We start from the raw sequence: 16,999 nt of genomic DNA, 5'->3' as shown, positions 1-16,999 counted from the left end.
CGTGCTGCAGGGTGGGGCAAATAAAGGTGGCCCGGAGAACAGAGGACCAGGGTACAAAAACGCAAAAGAGGAAAGGAAATACAGTACTAACCTGACTACAGCAAATGTTGAAACTGACCACCATTTTTGGCCCCTGGTCAGCAAGCTTGTGCAGGCGGACGGAAGCTAGACAGCTGGAATTGCCGCAGTGCCATCTGAAACGTTCTGCTGCAACTCTTTAAGACTACGAGGGCTGTTCCGATACACCTCGGGCTTGGGCTCTCCCCACGCGTAGTGATCGTACTCTGTCAGAGCAGGAGACCTGTGTGGCCAGCTGGGGCAGCGGCCGGACTTGGCGTTAGTTAAACTGTTGCGTACGTTTAGAGAACCGAGCGAGGTGGCGCAGCGGTTAGCACACTGGACTCACATTCGGGAGGGCGACGGTTCAAACCTGCCTCCGACCATCCTGATTTTCCTGTGATTTCCCTAAATCGCTTCAGCCAAGTGCTGGGATGGTTGCTTTGAAACGCTACGGCCGACATCCTTCCCTAATGCGATGGGACCAATGACCTCGCTATTTGGTCCCCTCCCCACCAAATAAACCAATATTTAGAAAACGTTCGTACACTTTCACATGGGATAACACTAAGACTCAGGCAGCTAGCGGTACACAAATTCCGTTCTAGGTAGGGCAGAGTTGGCAACATTAAGGGCATACGTCCACTCTCTGCACATTAATGTTGCCAAATTCGAAAATTAACTTGCAGACCCCATGAACAAAAAAAAAAAAAAAAAAAAAAAAAAAAAATTCAAGAAAATAGCTCTGAGCACTATGGGATTTAACGTCTGAGGTCATCAGTCCCCTAGAACGTAGAACTAATTAGCCTAAGGACATCACACACATCCATGCCCGAGACAGGATTCGAACCTGCGACCGAACCAGTCGCGCGGTTCCCGACTGAAGCGCCTAGAACCGCTCGGCCATCACAGCCGGCTGATGATTTATAATAGGAAGAAAAGCAGACTGGGTCGCAAAGTTATTTAATTTCAGTAACGCGTTTCATCTTTCTGGGACATCTGCAAACTATCTACAAAATAACAAAACAATCCATAAGAACAATTAGAGGGAGGGACATGGTCCTATCTTGAACGACGAAGCGAATAAATAAACTAAAGCATTTATTAAAACTGAAGTAAAAGTTGCTGGATGTAAAACCCATCTGTGACAGGGACGTGAAGAACGAGAGGTGGACCTTACTAAAAGAAAGAAAATACGACAATATGCCACAAGAAATATTTCAAGAAACCGTCTTACCTCAAGCACAACAGTGGACAACGCCATAGCAGCAGAGCAGAGGACCACGCTTACTCGAGTCTAGATGCGCCATCAGGCTGTGCACGGCACAGTATGTCCGTTTAGTGCTCGCACAAATATTATGGCAGGCTAGAAAGCACGCGCGGCGCTAGTGTACCAAAATGTGGCCAGGTGGCGCGCGGAACTAGATATAAGGCGAGTACATGAATATAAATGTAAGACGAATAGGTTACAAGGCGTATGTGCAAAACATAACAAATGATACGAATAGTGCAATAACATAATACTGCTAAAATTTGAAATGTACTTGACAGAGCAGTTATTCAGTAATGAAAAAGTCCGAATATCAAGGTACCAGAATCAGGAGTTTCAAAATAAAAAACAGGCCTATCCTTAGACATTAAAAAGGAACAAATACAAAGATGTAAGAACGTAAAAAAGAAAATATGTCATATACAATATAAAAAGTCTCCTAAAAATTCTAGTAGCAAACCTTGCCGTAACTTCTCTCAAACCAAAAGGGCAATAACAAAATAATCCTGACGTGTGAGACGACTTATAACGGAAACCAGAAAGTATCATTGCACCAACATTGTCAAAATCTGTAGTACGGAGTGGTAATACACTTTATTTTTACAAATCAGTTGATCCGTCAGGGAATTATCCTCATCGACACACAGGTCTTCAGCCATTTCTACCTCCTCGAGCAAATGCAGTTTTCTCCCCATATTCTGAGCAAGATGTACCACTCTCAAGTTTCCCAATGTGGGAGACTGGTACCCCCTTGACTCAAGATGCTCGGTAGAAGCGGAACACTGTTTAACCTGGCCTTTGTCAGGTAAAAGATGCTCACTGAACGTAGTCTTCAGCGTCCTGCGGGTCTGGCCTATAGAGAATGTCCCACCTGAGAGTCATCAGGTGCATTTTCACTGGTGTGCCGGCAGGTATCTGAAATTTCGATAGTCCGTTGTGTAGCTGAATTGAACCATGAAACGATACTGTTCATCACGTGTTTCATGCGACGCCCTTTCTGAGGAAAATGTAGGTTTGTTTCCCGATACAACGAATTTTGCATGCCAGCACGATAGAGCTCTTCAAAATCAGTCGTGAGATATGTACTAACAGGGACAGAAAATCTCGAACAGTAACGGGTAATCCAGCAGCCACAACACTGCCCTGGTCCACGTTTCCTGGAGACGCCAATGCAGCATCGCTGCTCAGTCGCTGCTTGAGTAGCTACTGATTATTCTCCGTGTTTTGGCGTTCTCGTTAATACGATTCCATAAGAGGAACATCGCATTAGACTAATCTCCTGGTGCTCTGTCCAATGGACACGTAAAATTCCGCTCTTCAATATAATTTTGTCTGTAAAGGGAAACGAACACACCATACAAGCCATTTCGCAGTCAATGCATTCCAATTTGTACACACCACATTCTGGGTACCTATGTCTGCGGGGGCGCTCGTAAGTGTAGTTGTGCCGCATTTTAATGTTTTGTAGACAATCTGATGTTGCCCAGAAAGGAAAAAACGTCTTTTTGAAATGAAATAACTTTGCAACCCAGACATTTTTTTTTTCAATTTAAAATAATTCAAAAATGTTGCTACACTAGCCGGTCAAAATGGAATGGAATGAATGTGACTAACAAAGAGCTTCTTGAAACTCCCTGGCAGATTAAAACTGTGTGCCGGACCGAGACTCGAAATCGGGACCTTTGCCTTTCGCGGGCAAGTGCTCTACCAACTGAGCTACCCAAGCACGACTCACGCCCCGGCCTCACAGCTTTGGCACAGTGGCCCGAGTTCGAGTCTCGGTCCGGCACGCAGTTTTAATCTGCCAGGAAGTTCCATGTCAGCGCACAGTCCGCGGCTGGAGGTGCAGCCCGTTAAGTTGGCCCCCCTGCCGCACAGTGCCGGTGGGCCCGAGCCCGGCGGAGCTGGCCGCCGCGCTGGCCGCCGCCCGCGACGCCGCCCACGCCGCCGCCGCGGCGCGCGCCAAGGCCGCCGCCGCCCGCGACGCCGCCGCCGAGGGCGCCCACGTGGCCGCCGCCAAGGAGGCGGCCGCCGCCGCCGCCCAGCAGCGGGCCGACGCCGCCGCCGCCGCCGCCGACGCGCTGCAGAGGTCGCAGGCCGCCGCCCACGCCGCCGCCGCCGTCCAGGTGGGCGCGCCGCCACCGCCTTCCCAGTTCCTCTCCTTCTGCAGCATTAAATACCACAAAAAATAACGAGAAATGCCTCGAGAAAATTATTGATACAGTTTTCGAGCTTTCTCATTAAATATGAAAATTACGACTCACAAGGAGGCGGCACGAGCGTGGGGTCGGGGATTTGTCCGAAATTTTGTGTGGTGAAAGAGGACCCCTAACACCTCACGATGTTCGGCATGTTGTTGGACCCATCTGTACCGCGCTGCATGGTGTCGTGGTTGCCATGGACGTCGGGGGTGAAGTTGGCATCATGCAGGCTTTTTCGCACAATTTGAGTCGTAACACGACGTTCTGTGGCTGCACGAAAAGCATTGTTCAACATGGTGGCGTTACTGTCAGGGTTCCTCCGTGCCGTAACCCGTGGTTAGTGGTCATACCCTTGAGCGAGGCATGTCATCGACAGTTTCTGTCTCTCTGTACCTCCTCCATGTCCGAACAACATCGCTTTTGTCGATTCCGCGACGCCTGGACACTTCCCTTGGCACAAAGTAATAATGCGGACGCGATCGAGTCGCGGTATTGACCGCCTAGGCATGGTTGAACTACAGACAACACGAGCCGTGTACCTCCTTCCTGGTGGAATGAATGTAACTGATCGGCTGTCGGACCCCCTCCGTCTAATAGGCGCTGCTCATGCATGTTTGTTTACATCTTCAGGCGGGTTTAGTGACATCTCTGAACAGTCAAGAGGACTGTGTCTGTGATACAGTATCCATAGTCAACGTCTGTCGTCAGGAGTTTTGTGAACTGGGATGATGCAAAACTTTTTTTGATGTTTGTAGTTCCATTGTTTGGCCGCTGTTGTTGTTGTGGTCTTCAGTCCTGACACTGGTTTGATACAGCTCTCCATGCTACTCTATCCTGTGCAAGCTTCTTCATCTCCCAGTAACTACTGATACCTACATCTGAATCTGTTTAGTGTATTCCTACTCTCCCTCTACGATTTTTACCCTGCACGCTGCCCTCCAATACTAAATTGGTGAACCCTCGATGTCTCAAAACATGTCCTACCAACCGATCCCTTCTTCGAGTCAAGTTGTGCCACAAACTTCTCTGCTCCCCAATTCTATTCAATACCTCCTCATTAGTTATGTGATCTACCCATCTAATCTTCAGCATTCTCCTGTAGCACCACATTTCGAAAGCTGCTATTCTCTTCTTGTCTAAGCTATTTATCGTCCACGTTTCACTTCCATACATGGCTATACTCCACACAAATACTTTCAGAAACGACTTCCTGACGTTTAAATCTATACTCGATTATAACAAATTTCTCTTCTTCGGAAACGCTTTCCTTGCCATTGCCAGTCTACATTTTATATCCTCTCTACTTCGACCATCATCAGTTATTTTGCTCCCCAAATAGCAAAACTCCTTTACTACTTTAAGCGTCTCATTTCCTAATCTAACTCCCTCAGCATCACCTGACTTAATTCGACTTCATTCCATTATCCTCGTTTTGCTTTTGCTGGTGTTCATCTTATATCCTCCTTTCCTGTCCATTCCGTTCAACTGCTCTTCCAAGTCCTTTGCTGTCTCTGACAGAATTACAATGTTATCGGCGCACCTCAAAGTTTTTATTTCTTCTCCATGGATTTTAATACCTACTCCGAACTTTTCTTTTGTTTCCTTTACTGCTTGCTCAATATACAGATTGAATAACATCGGGGTAGACTACAACTCTGTCTCACTCCCTTCCCAACCACAGCTTCCCTTTCATACCCCTCGACTCTTATAATTGCCATCTGCTTTCTGTACAAATTGTAAATAGCCTTTCGCTCCCTGTATTTTACCCCTGCCACCTTCAGAATTTGAAAGAGAGTATTCCAATCAACATTGTCAAAAGGTTTCTCACGTGGTTAAAATATTAGGACGCACTACACGGAAAACCTCGGGAAAAATCGATCCAAAGTTTCTTAGATGCCTTATGAGCATAAAATGTTAATCCATTGCCGAGCCGCCGTCTGGCCTAGATGTTTGGGACTCGGACTCTTAACCAGAGGTGTCGGGTTCTATTCCTCCTCTGGCACCTTTTACTTCTTTTGTTGCACGTTCTTTTGTTGGGGTTGGGTTGTTTTGGGAAGGAGACCAGACAGCGAGGTCATCGGATTAGGGAATGATGGGGAAGGAAGTCGGTCGTGCCCTTTTCAAAGGTACCATCCCGGCATTTGCCTGGAGCGATTTAGGGAAATCATGGAAAACCTAAATCAGGATGGCCGGACGCGGGATTGAACCGTCGTCCTCCCGAATGATAGTCCAGTGTCAAACAACTTTCTTTTGTTATTCCACCAATTATTCAGAAAGTTTCCCAAACCTTTACAGAAGCTCTCCTGCGAACCTTGCAGAACTAGCACTCCTGAGAGAACGGATATTGCGGAGAGATGGCTTAGCCACAGCCTGAGGGATGTTTCCAGAATGAAATTTTTACTCTGCAGCGGAGTGTGCGCTGATGTGAAACTTCCTGGCAGATTAAAACTTTGTGCCGGACCGAGACTCGAACTCGAGAACTTTGCCTTTCGTGGTCAAGTGCTCTACCATCTGAACTACTCAAGCACTACTCGCGACCGCTCCTTACAGCTTCCTTTTGGTCAAACTCCCTAGAAATTCAAATTTTTTTACCGAATTTTCGTAGCCAAACGAAGAGCGGGAAATAGACAGAAAGAGTGTCAAATTGACCACCGTGAAGTCTAGGTTCACAATAAAATATTTAATTCCTCGAATGTAATCAGGGTAATTAGCAAAGGCTCAATTAGTGATCTGAGCAGAAATTACATAATTCGTTTTGTCAGAATGAGACATGGGAGGTCAACGAGGGTGAGATCTAACTTTGCCAAAAAATATTTAATTGCTTGAAAGTAATAAGGGTAACAAGTACATTATAATACCCTTGTCTGTACATCCGTCCACAGCCTAGATATAATTTTCAAAATAAAACCTTGTCCTTTACAGGCTGTAAATTGTCTCCGTTTGTTTATCACTGGCCAATTTCGACGGCGTACTTGTTATCAGGCAATATACAGATCATCTGTTGGCATCACTTCGCAACAGACGTGACATATAAATTAATATATCAGTTCACACGTGAGACGAAAACATGAATATGGACTGTATCGAACATGAACAGAAACTTTGTAATCCATGTGGGAGAAACACGTGTAGTACAGTTGAAGAACGACAACCGTCCACTGAAGAACCACCTTTTTCCATGCATTAACGTCAACTTATTCCAAGGGACAGTCAGATGAAAACGATATAGATGGAAAAAAAGTAGCTATACTCTTTATTGTTTCAAAAGCAGTCACCATAACTATTAATATATTTATCCCACTGTGAGACAAGACTCTCAATGCCTTCATGGAAAAAATGTACGCTGCAGAAGTTTCGCTGGGACACCCTTACACATACTCCATAAGCAACTTCCACATTGTTCGAAATCTTCAGAAAGATATTCGTAGTCATCCATTTCCTTCGGACGAAGACGTGCGTCCCTGAAGTACAACCGTGGATGTGTAGGCAGCCACAAAATTTTTTCCCATGAAATGACTCACCGTCTTATCTCACAGCTCCCGTATAAATGTATAACCATTAATGGCGACTAGTTATGAAATATTGAACAGTTCACTTACTTTCGTCCAGCTCTCTCGTTTTAACTAACACTGCCGCATCTAACTTGTATTACTCAGTCACAGCTGGCTGTTTCACTGTGATCATCAGGAAGAGGACCCAGTCCAGTTGCGGCGTGCTGTCTGGTTTCAGGTTAATGAAACACTGTCTGATCCGGCAGAGGGATGTAGCGCGCCCCTTGCTTGGGGCTGTCTAACAGCCGTGAGACGTGTAGTGGCTGTCGTTGTGGTCTTCAGTCACAAGGCTCGTTTGATGCCGCTCTCCACGCTACTCTGTCTTCTCTAAGTGTCGCCATCTCTGAAGAATTAGTGGAGTCTACTTACATTTGGGTCTGCTTTCTGTAACCAAGCATTGGTCTTCCTCTACAATTTTTGCCACCCTCTCTTCCCTCCATTACCAAATTGGCGACTGAGACTCTGTAGATGGCCTGTAAATCTGTAAACCTATACGTTCTTAAATTCTTCATTTGTGTGGCCGTGTTGTCCGTAGCTGCTTTACAATTCCTGATGGTAGTTTTGTTCCGCCGTTAAAACTACAATAAAATGCGTGTTTTTCTCACCAGACGCGTTTCGCTATACTGAAGTGAAGCGTCATCAGTGGTCTGTAATTAAAGGTATTTACTATTTGATTTGTTTTGTTTTTAGTTACGATAATTTCTGCTTGGTTTTTCGCCTACGTCAGGAGATGCCGTCTGCTACAGTGTTTTTGGTTCCTTTCTTCGTTACGAAATGAAAAATTGTGGTCTACTTTTATGCTGCTTTGCAGAACTATGCATTTCTCATGTCTAACACAGCATAATTTCATACACAGCTGTTCACTGTTTGTTTGCATTATGTTTTGTAGCACTGTTAACATTACCACCAGTTTTTCTTTGATCTATATTTTTTTCCCCGTCTCTGTAGTTCATTATAGTTGTAAATACTCTATTGAATTACTTTAAGGAGTAGCGATGAAGTTTAAATTTTGTGTGGTGAGTAAGTGAAGGGGGGTGGAAGGAGGGAGAAGCAAAGATGAATGGACAGTAAATGCACTGCATTGTGATGGAGAGTGAGTTGGGGAAAAGGGTGAGGACCAAAAAGTTAGAAGAAATTCGGGGTATGGAGCGTGGGAGGGGTTGTCGAGTGAGGCAGAATGTAGGATGGAAAAGCCCTTCCTTTTATATCATTTCTTCAATTATTTTATGTAATCTCCGGTTTTCAGTATGTGTTTGGTCATTGATCAAACTATTTGTTTCTTGTTAATGCTTTTTTGCATATGGAAGTTTTCTTGAAAATGGAGGACGTGTTTGCCTTTATTGATTCTTGTGATATTCATATATTTTTCAATAGTGCTTGGTCTGAGGTACTCCTGTTCTTGTATACAAACTGTGCTACAAAATTCTTTCCTCTGTTTCTCTTCATCCTCATTCATTCTCGTATTAATGAGTCACGATGGAGTACAACATACGCCTTGTTCTCTGCGTCAGCGTACGGCGGCTGCATCAGCGGCGGCGGCAGCGGCCGCGGCCAAAGCGGCTTCCAGCGTTCCAGCAGTTCCAGTGCCCATCACGCTGACCATCAAGAAGGACTGGAACCCCTGGGGGTAGAGCGACGGGCGACGCGACTGTCGCAGGTGAGTCCAGTGCAAAAAGTAGCCACGCCCACTCACCAGTCTACTCTCGGGTCCCTCCCTTCACTTTGAAACGACGATTGAGGTGCAATATCCCGTCGACAACGACGTCAGCGACTCGGATTGGAGAAGTATACGGGAGGAAATCGTCGGTTTTTTTTTTCGGAAAAAGAACTCAGCTTTCACCTTAAGCAATTTAGGTAAACCAAGAGAAATCTAAAACCTCAATGACCAACAGGGATTTCAACCGCAGGCTTTCCAAACGCAAGTCCGTTATCTACCCACAGCGCGACGTCACTTGCTAAAAAAATTGATAGGAAAGTTAAAGATAAAGGTATGATTCTTGAGAGCGGAGGTCAACTGTTCAAGTAGGTTTAAATATCGTCTTATTCCGGTTACGGGAGTAGGAGCTTTTATTCTGCTATCGCAGTATCGACAATACGCCATTTCCAAGAATTCACAAATATTAGATGTAAAGTCACGGCAGAGATACGCAGTTTGAATCTGTGGCATTAGGTGCAACATTAGGCAACAGGTGTAAAACACAGAAACCAGAGGGCAGTTTTAACACTCGAGGATAATGAAAAGGAAGCTGTAGTTGAGAAGGGAGTGCGATAGGGTTGCAGCCTATGCCCCGTGTTGTCCTCTCCGTACACCGGGCAACCTAGTAAAGGAAACCAAGGAGAAAATTTAAAAACAGATCAGGGGGAAGAAATGAAGACTTTGCGGTTTTGCCGATGACATTATAATTCTGTCAGAGGTGGCAAAGGAACTGAAAAAGCAGTTGAACAGAATGCATAGTATGTCGGAAAGGAATTATACAAGGAATATCAGCAAAAGTTGAACAAGAGCAGTTGATCTTCACGCCTTCCCAGAGCGGTTCCTGCTGGGAGCCATCGTCTTCATCATTGAGTAACTGGCCTGAAGATGATCGTACACAGATGGAAACCGATACTTAAAAAAAATCGTGCTATCAAGACTGATTTCTCATTAAAAATTTTACTAGTCCTTTCCAGTCGCTGCTGTTTCCATGAACAATTTAAAAAGAAATTAAAACAACAGTAATGGAATCTACGTGGATTGAAGGACGTGATGGTGATAGAATTAGATTAGAAAATGAGACGCTTAAAGTAGTCTGTGAATTTTGCTATTTGGACAATAAAGTAGGGCTGAAGTAGAGAGAACGTAAAATGCAGACTGACAATAGCAAGAGAAAAGTTTCTGAAGAAAAGACAGATCTGCTAGAGTCGAATAAACTTGGAGAGTTCAACAATGATTGTCAGTTTTTTTGTTTTTTGCGTTCACAGGAACCATTTACCGAACAAACGTATAAAGACCATATTACAGGTACTCCCCACCAATGTCTATGCACTCTTTCCAGCGGTCTAGCAGCTACCGTAACTGCGTAGCAAACCTTTGGGGGTATTCCGGCGCCACTTTCAGACAACTACATGAAGTTGGTCATTGGCGGTGGACTCGCATGGCCTGTTCCACTGCGTCGAGTAGGGCACAGTGGCTAGGATCTATATCCGGTGAATATGGAGGACTTGGTTGCGCAGTAAACCCTAGTTTACACGCGGTCGCAGTCGTATGGCGACTGGCATGTGGTCGCGCATTGTCGTGCTGGAGCAGAGCGCCACGGCGCCATATTCTGTGGCTACGTTGTCGAGTGCATCAGCGCAGTTGGTGCAGCTAACAGCAGCACCAGTCACTGTTGAGGGTCGTACTGGGAGGAAACCAGTCCGCCGGCAGTTCGCCTCCCTGATCGCAGAACGCAGTCGCATTCCTCTCTGCCGGCCGTGGCACCTTGGGTCGAGGGTCTCTGCTGTGCTTCCACTCAGCAGACTGGCTGTTCTTTCCTGGAGTCTCATGGAAGAACCGTGACTCTCCGGCCGTGACGAGCCGCTGAGAGAACACGGCTGGATCACCACTGTTCAGTTGCAGCAACTGTTGGTGTTATCTCCACACGCGCAGTGGTGGGGGAACCATCCCGCACACACCTTCAGCTCCTCACGGAGGATGGTGTGGCGTATAGCCCGTGACAGACCTGCTGCCTTCTCTAGTTCATCAAACGTGATTCGGCTGTGACCCAGCATTACGTCATTGAGACGCTGGGCAATGCTTGGTTTGCGTACACGTGCTGGGAGCCCACTGCTTTTGCGTTTTTCAGCACAGTTCTTTCCGTCCAACAACAGTCATACGGTTCTGCGCGTTGGTGCTGTTTCGCCACATATGGCTACTAACTTCTTGCAGATATCTGAAGCAGTCAGAGAAACCACACTGTCCACCGTTGTCCACGTTTGTCTGCTTACAAGTTGTCTTATCAATGTCCAATAGCGTATTCGCAAGCCGTTACAGGCTCTGCTGCCATGTGCCACATTGCGAAGCAGCAACATTATCTGGTGGCGGTGTACAATCCTATACCCTATCTTCGCACATACATCGACACGCATTTTCGATTGCTACTTTGCAGGAATTATAGTGGGAGAGCCAATCATTACTAAAGGAACTAACCACTTAACTCTCACAAATGCAATAACAGACACTCGTGTTTTCTAGCAGTATTAATATCATGACACCACTGACACCCATTACTACATCTGCTTCGTTGCCTGCACTATCTAAAAACATGAAGACGAGGCTTTTATTCAACCCTGCAACCCGTACGTAACACGAGAAAACATTATGAATGTGTCTTGTAATTTTGTTTTTACTTTTCAGCTCTCGTCTAACTTCTGAATAAAAAACAGTAACTCCGTCTTCTATTGTTTCAGGTGTAACACCACTTTTTATTCAACGAACGGATAGATGCTGTTCCCACGGACCTCAACGATAATTGATTTTTGATATAATTTGTATATAAACAGTTCTGAGCTGTGTGATGTCTTGCTGAATCTGTAATTAGCTTTTCAATAAACATCTGCAGTGTCAGAAAAAAAAACAGTCAAAATTTTTCCAATTTACGTGATATTAATGATTAATGCAGGAGAAATACTTTGTTGTTAGCATGATGATGAGCATAGCTGCTCTAAATTCTGGCCATTGCTTTCACGCAAAGTAATTGTACGGTTTCTCAAAATTTCATTCTGATGACGACGTCCTTAGTAGGTGTCGAAACATAGGTCAATGTACCAAACAGTTATTTGCGAGTGATTGGCTCTACAATTCCTGTGTTTGAAAATTGTATACGGTTTCCTGAGAAACAGCCATGTTTAAAACTGTATAGCAGAATGCTTGAATTTGTGAAGATTCAATCGATAACTAATTATGAAGTGTGTTCAAAAAAAAAGGTGTCGAATACTTTGAGAGGTGGAAGTGAAACCTACCCGTCTCCTCTATATCTCTTTTGTTACGCAACCTTCCCTTCTACAGTACCCTATGAAACCTTCCCTTAGGACTTCTATCTGCCGGCCTCGGTGGACGAGCGGTTCTAGGCGCTACAGTCTGGAACCGCAAGACCGCTACGGTAGCAGGTTCGAATCCTGCCTCGGGCATGGATGTGTGTGATGTCCTTAGGTTAGTTAGGTTTAAGTAGTTCTAAGTTCTAGGGGACTGATGACCTCAGAAGTTAAGTCCCATAGTGCTCAGAGCCATTTGATTTCTATCTCTTGCTTAATAATTACAAATGAAATCTTCCCTTTGAAATTAATTCTTTTTCTCAATAATTTTAAGTGCAATCTTCGCATACAAATTTAAATGCTCCTTATTAAAAGTGATTTTCTGATTATTTCGACGAAACATAGAATGTGTCGTCGTGTGGCCCTTAGTCGTTATCTGCAATAACCCAAAACTGTTCCTTACCTTTTTTACTGCTACTGGATCGCCATCCGACTGCTACATGGAACTGCGACATGAATGTACTTACTCTGTTTTACTATACTCTATTAGCTGTTGGTGGGCAATCATAATAAGTTGCGGTATTTATTACTAAGGCTGACGTTATTCTTTAATAGCGAAGCTGACGTTATTCTTTAATTAATTTGACTGAAGTTACGTAATTCACTGTTAAACTTTTTCTTGACAACAATAAAACTTTGCAAAGTTTTACGTTGATGGTTTTTGGGATGGACTATAATCAGTAATGCAATATTGCTGGCAAAATTTAATTATATTCTGAAAACGATTCTTCAAATATTTACTGTTGGTAATGAAATGATTTTACAAACGTTCAAATGGGACTTACTTTTTACAATAATCTTACAAATGGCATTGCGCAAACATACCTTCAGTAGAAAGTACCGGGCGTGAGTCGTGCTTCGGTAGCTCAGCTGCTAGAGCACTTGCCCGCGAAAGGCAAAGGTCCCGAGTTCGAGTCTCGGTCGGGCACACAGTTTTAATCTGCCAGGAAGTTTCATATCAGCGCACACTCCGCTGCAGAGTGAAAATCTCATTCTGGAAACATCCCCCAGGCTGTGGCTAAGCCATGTCTCCGCAATATCCTTTCTTTCAGGAGTGCTAGTTCTGCAAGGTTCGCAGGAGAGCTTCTGTAAAGTTTGGAAGGTAGGAGACGACGTACTGGCAGAAGTAAAGCTGTGAGTACCGGCCGTGAGTCGTGCTTCGGTAGCTCAGTTGGTAGAGCACTTGCCCGCGAAAGGCAAAGGTCCCGAGTTCGAGTCTCGGTCGGGCACACAGTTTTAATCTGCCAGGAAGTTTCATACCTTCAGTAGTCTCGAGTTTCTCCAAAGAAATAATTCAATAATATTAGTTCCTCTTATGATAATAGTTAGCTGATGTCTCTGTACATCCGTTTATAATCTCTTGTAAATCATAGCTGGTGGCTGGCAGGCAAACCGCTCCTTTCAATCTCTCGCTGCAGACCTGCTACCGACTCGCTTCACATCTCGCTCAATACTGACTTCCTACGAACGCTGAAGTGCGGTCTCTCCCGCCAACAATGCTTTCTGGTGCAGACAATCCCTGCTACCATTACAAAATGTATCAATACGCGGTCTTTCCCGCTCTTTTCTTAAAATGCATCCATAGTCGGTTCCTCCCGCCCTTTTTAAAATTATATCAATGTGCGGTCTCTCTCGCCAACAATAATTTGGTGCAGTCATTCCCTGCTACCACAATTATTTCCACAATGACAAATATTAATTATTCCTACTTAATGCTATTAATTAAATATAAACATATTTCATAAATTGTGGTCTGACAATAGACAACAGCCGGCCGAAGTGGCCGAGCGGTTCGAGGCGCTACAGTCTGGATCCGCGCGACCGCTACGGTCGCAGGTTCGAATCCTGCCTCAGTTATGGGTGTGTGTGATGCCCTTAGGTTAGTTAGGTTTAAGTAGTTCTAACTCCTAGGGGACTGATGACCACAAAGTCCCATAGTGATCAGAGCCATTTGAACCAATAGACAATGGACATATACACGTCTTACAGTAATACTCATGGAAACAATGCAAATAAGTCCAATAAACTTGGATCCTGAAATGTATGCTTTCTGCGATGAACAAGTGTTTACAGGAGGTGTTCAATGTGGCGTCCGTTCATGGCAACGCACCCCTCCGCCCTCAGGCGTAAGTAGTGACGCACACGTCGTTGTGCCTGACGGCACGCATTGAAGACGCAACCCCGTAGTGTCCGCACATCGTTGATTGATATTGTGTAGATCAATTCCTTCACGTGTCCGCATAACCAGGAGTCTAAGGGGTTTGAGGTCTGGTAAACGAGCAGGCCAAGGTGGCCCCTCTCCCCCCAACCTCTACCAGTTCGTGCACATTGTGACTAAAATGTGCTGGTGCGCCAAAATGCCTGAACCACAGTTGTATTCGTTGTAGCAACGGCACAGCCTCCAGAAACATAGGCAATACATTAATGAGAAAGTCCAGAAAATACGTCCTGTTAATATTTGTGGTAGCACGTATGGTCCTATTAATCTACCGCCAAGTACGCCTGCCAATAGCCGGCCGCTGTGGCCGAGCGGTTCTAGGCGCTCCAGTCCGGAACAGCGCTGCTGCTGCGGTAGCAGGTTCGAATCCTGCCTCGGGCAGTTAGTTAGGTTTGAGTAGTTCTAAGTCTAGGGGACTGACGACCTCTCGTGTTACGTCCCACAGTGCTTGGAGCCATTTCAACCATTTGATTTGAAGCACTGCAGGCCGGCGCAGACAGATGGCGGTCGGCGTCACTGTTTTCACGTCCCAGGTCGGAAGATGGCCGGTCGCAGAGTAGCAACGACTAATTTCCCTATTTATTTATTGTTCCGTGGGACTAAATTAAGGAGAAATCTCTATGGTCATGGAACGAGTCAATACATAAAATTATAACACGATAGTAGAAACAGATAAAATGAAATATAAAAACATATTCAGGCGACAAGACAATTTTTTAGCTCTTCCAGGAGCTCCTCGACAGAATAGAAGGAGTGAGCCATGAGGAAACTCTTCAGTTTAGACTTAAAAGACTTTTGGCTACAGCTAAGATTTTTGAGTTCTTGTGGTAGCTTATTGAAAATGGATGCAGCAGAATACTGCACTTCTTTCTGCACAAGAGTCAAGGAAGTGCATTCCACATACAGATTTGATTTCTGCCCAGTATTAACTGAGTGAAAGCTGCTAACTGTTGGGAATAGGCTAATATTGCTAACAAACGACATTAAAGAAAATATATACTGTGAGGGCAATGTCAGAATTTCCAGACTATTGAATAGGGGTCGACAAGAGGTTCTCGAACTTACACCACATATAGCTCGAACAGCCCGTTTTTGAGCCAAAAATACCCTTTTTGAATCAGAAGAATTACCCTAAAACATAATACCATACGACATAAGCGTATGAAAATATGCGAAGTAGACTACTTTTCGTGTTGAAGTGTCACTTATTTCAGATACTGTTCTAATGGTAAATAAACCAGCATTTAGTTTCTGAACAAGATCCTGGACATGGGCTTTCCACAACAGCTTACTATCTATCCGAACGCCTAGGAACTTGAACTGTTCCGTCTCGCTTATAATATGCCCATTCTGTCTGATCAAAATATCGGTTCTTGTTGAATTGTGGGTCAGAAACTGTAAAAACTGAGTCTTACTGTGATTTAGCATCAAATTGTTTTCCACAAGCCACGAACGTATTTCATGAACTACATTATTTGATACTGTTTCAATATTACACGCAAGATCCTTCACTACCAAGCTGGTGTCATCAACAAACAGAAATATTTTTGAATCACCTGTGATACTAGAAGGCATATCATTTATATAAATAAGAAACAGCAGTGGCCCCAGCACCGACCCTTGGGGAATGCCCCACTTAACAGTGCCCCATTGCGACTGAACATCACTACCACTCTCAATATTGAGGACAATTACCTTCTGCTTTCTGTTCTTAAAGTAAGAGGCGAACCAATTGTAAGCTACTCCCCTTACTCCATAATGGTCCAACTTCTGCAGTAATATTTTGTGGTCAACACAGTCAAAAGCTATCGTTAAATCAAAGAAAATTCCTAGCGTTCGCAACCTTCACAGAGAAAAGAGATTATCGCATTTTCAGTTGTTAAACCACTTCTAAAACCAAACTGAACATTTGACAGCAAATTATGTGAATTTAAATGCTCCAGTAACCTTGTATATACAACCTTCTCGATAACTTTCGCAAACACCGATGGCATGGAAATAGGTCTAAAGTTGTCAACATTATCCCTGTTTCCCTTTTTATAAAGTGGCTTCACTACAGAGTACTTTAATCGGTCAGGAAACCGACCACTCCTAAAGGAAAAGTTACAGATATGGCTAAGTACTGGGCTAACATACACGGAACAATACTTCAGTATTCTGCTAGATACCCCGTCATATCCACGAGAGTTCTTGGTCTTTAGTGATTTAATTATCAACTCAATCTCCCTCTTGTCAGTATCATGGAGGAGCATTTCAGGTACACAGTCTCGGAACACTTTTTTCTAAGAGCGCTATATGATTCCCTGTTGGGACTAGGTTTCTACAACATTTCATCGAAGATACTGAAGAAATAATTCTGGCTGAACTCTTCCCGTTCATTCAAAAACTTATCATGGACTTCTTCATACTGGAATAAATCTCTAATACTTCGAGCAAATCAAGTTTTCCTCAGTTTGGAGCACAATGTAATACAGTATTTATAGCCCCTGATCAATGTCCTGCACAGTATGTCTTTCACTGGTGTTGTGGCAGCCAGAAGCTATTCATTTTGAAAATAGTTATGCACCCTGAAACGTATGTCAAAAGATCAGCCTATCTGACAATATAGTAACTGTTACAGTCGTTGCAATAAGTCTTGTAAACACCCGAT

This window comes from Schistocerca americana, chromosome 9 (assembly GCF_021461395.2).
Source record: "Schistocerca americana isolate TAMUIC-IGC-003095 chromosome 9, iqSchAmer2.1, whole genome shotgun sequence".
NCBI lineage: Eukaryota > Metazoa > Arthropoda > Insecta > Orthoptera > Acrididae > Schistocerca > Schistocerca americana.
The sequence above is the reverse complement of the archived record's forward strand: the minus strand, read 5'-3'. Positions refer to the sequence as shown.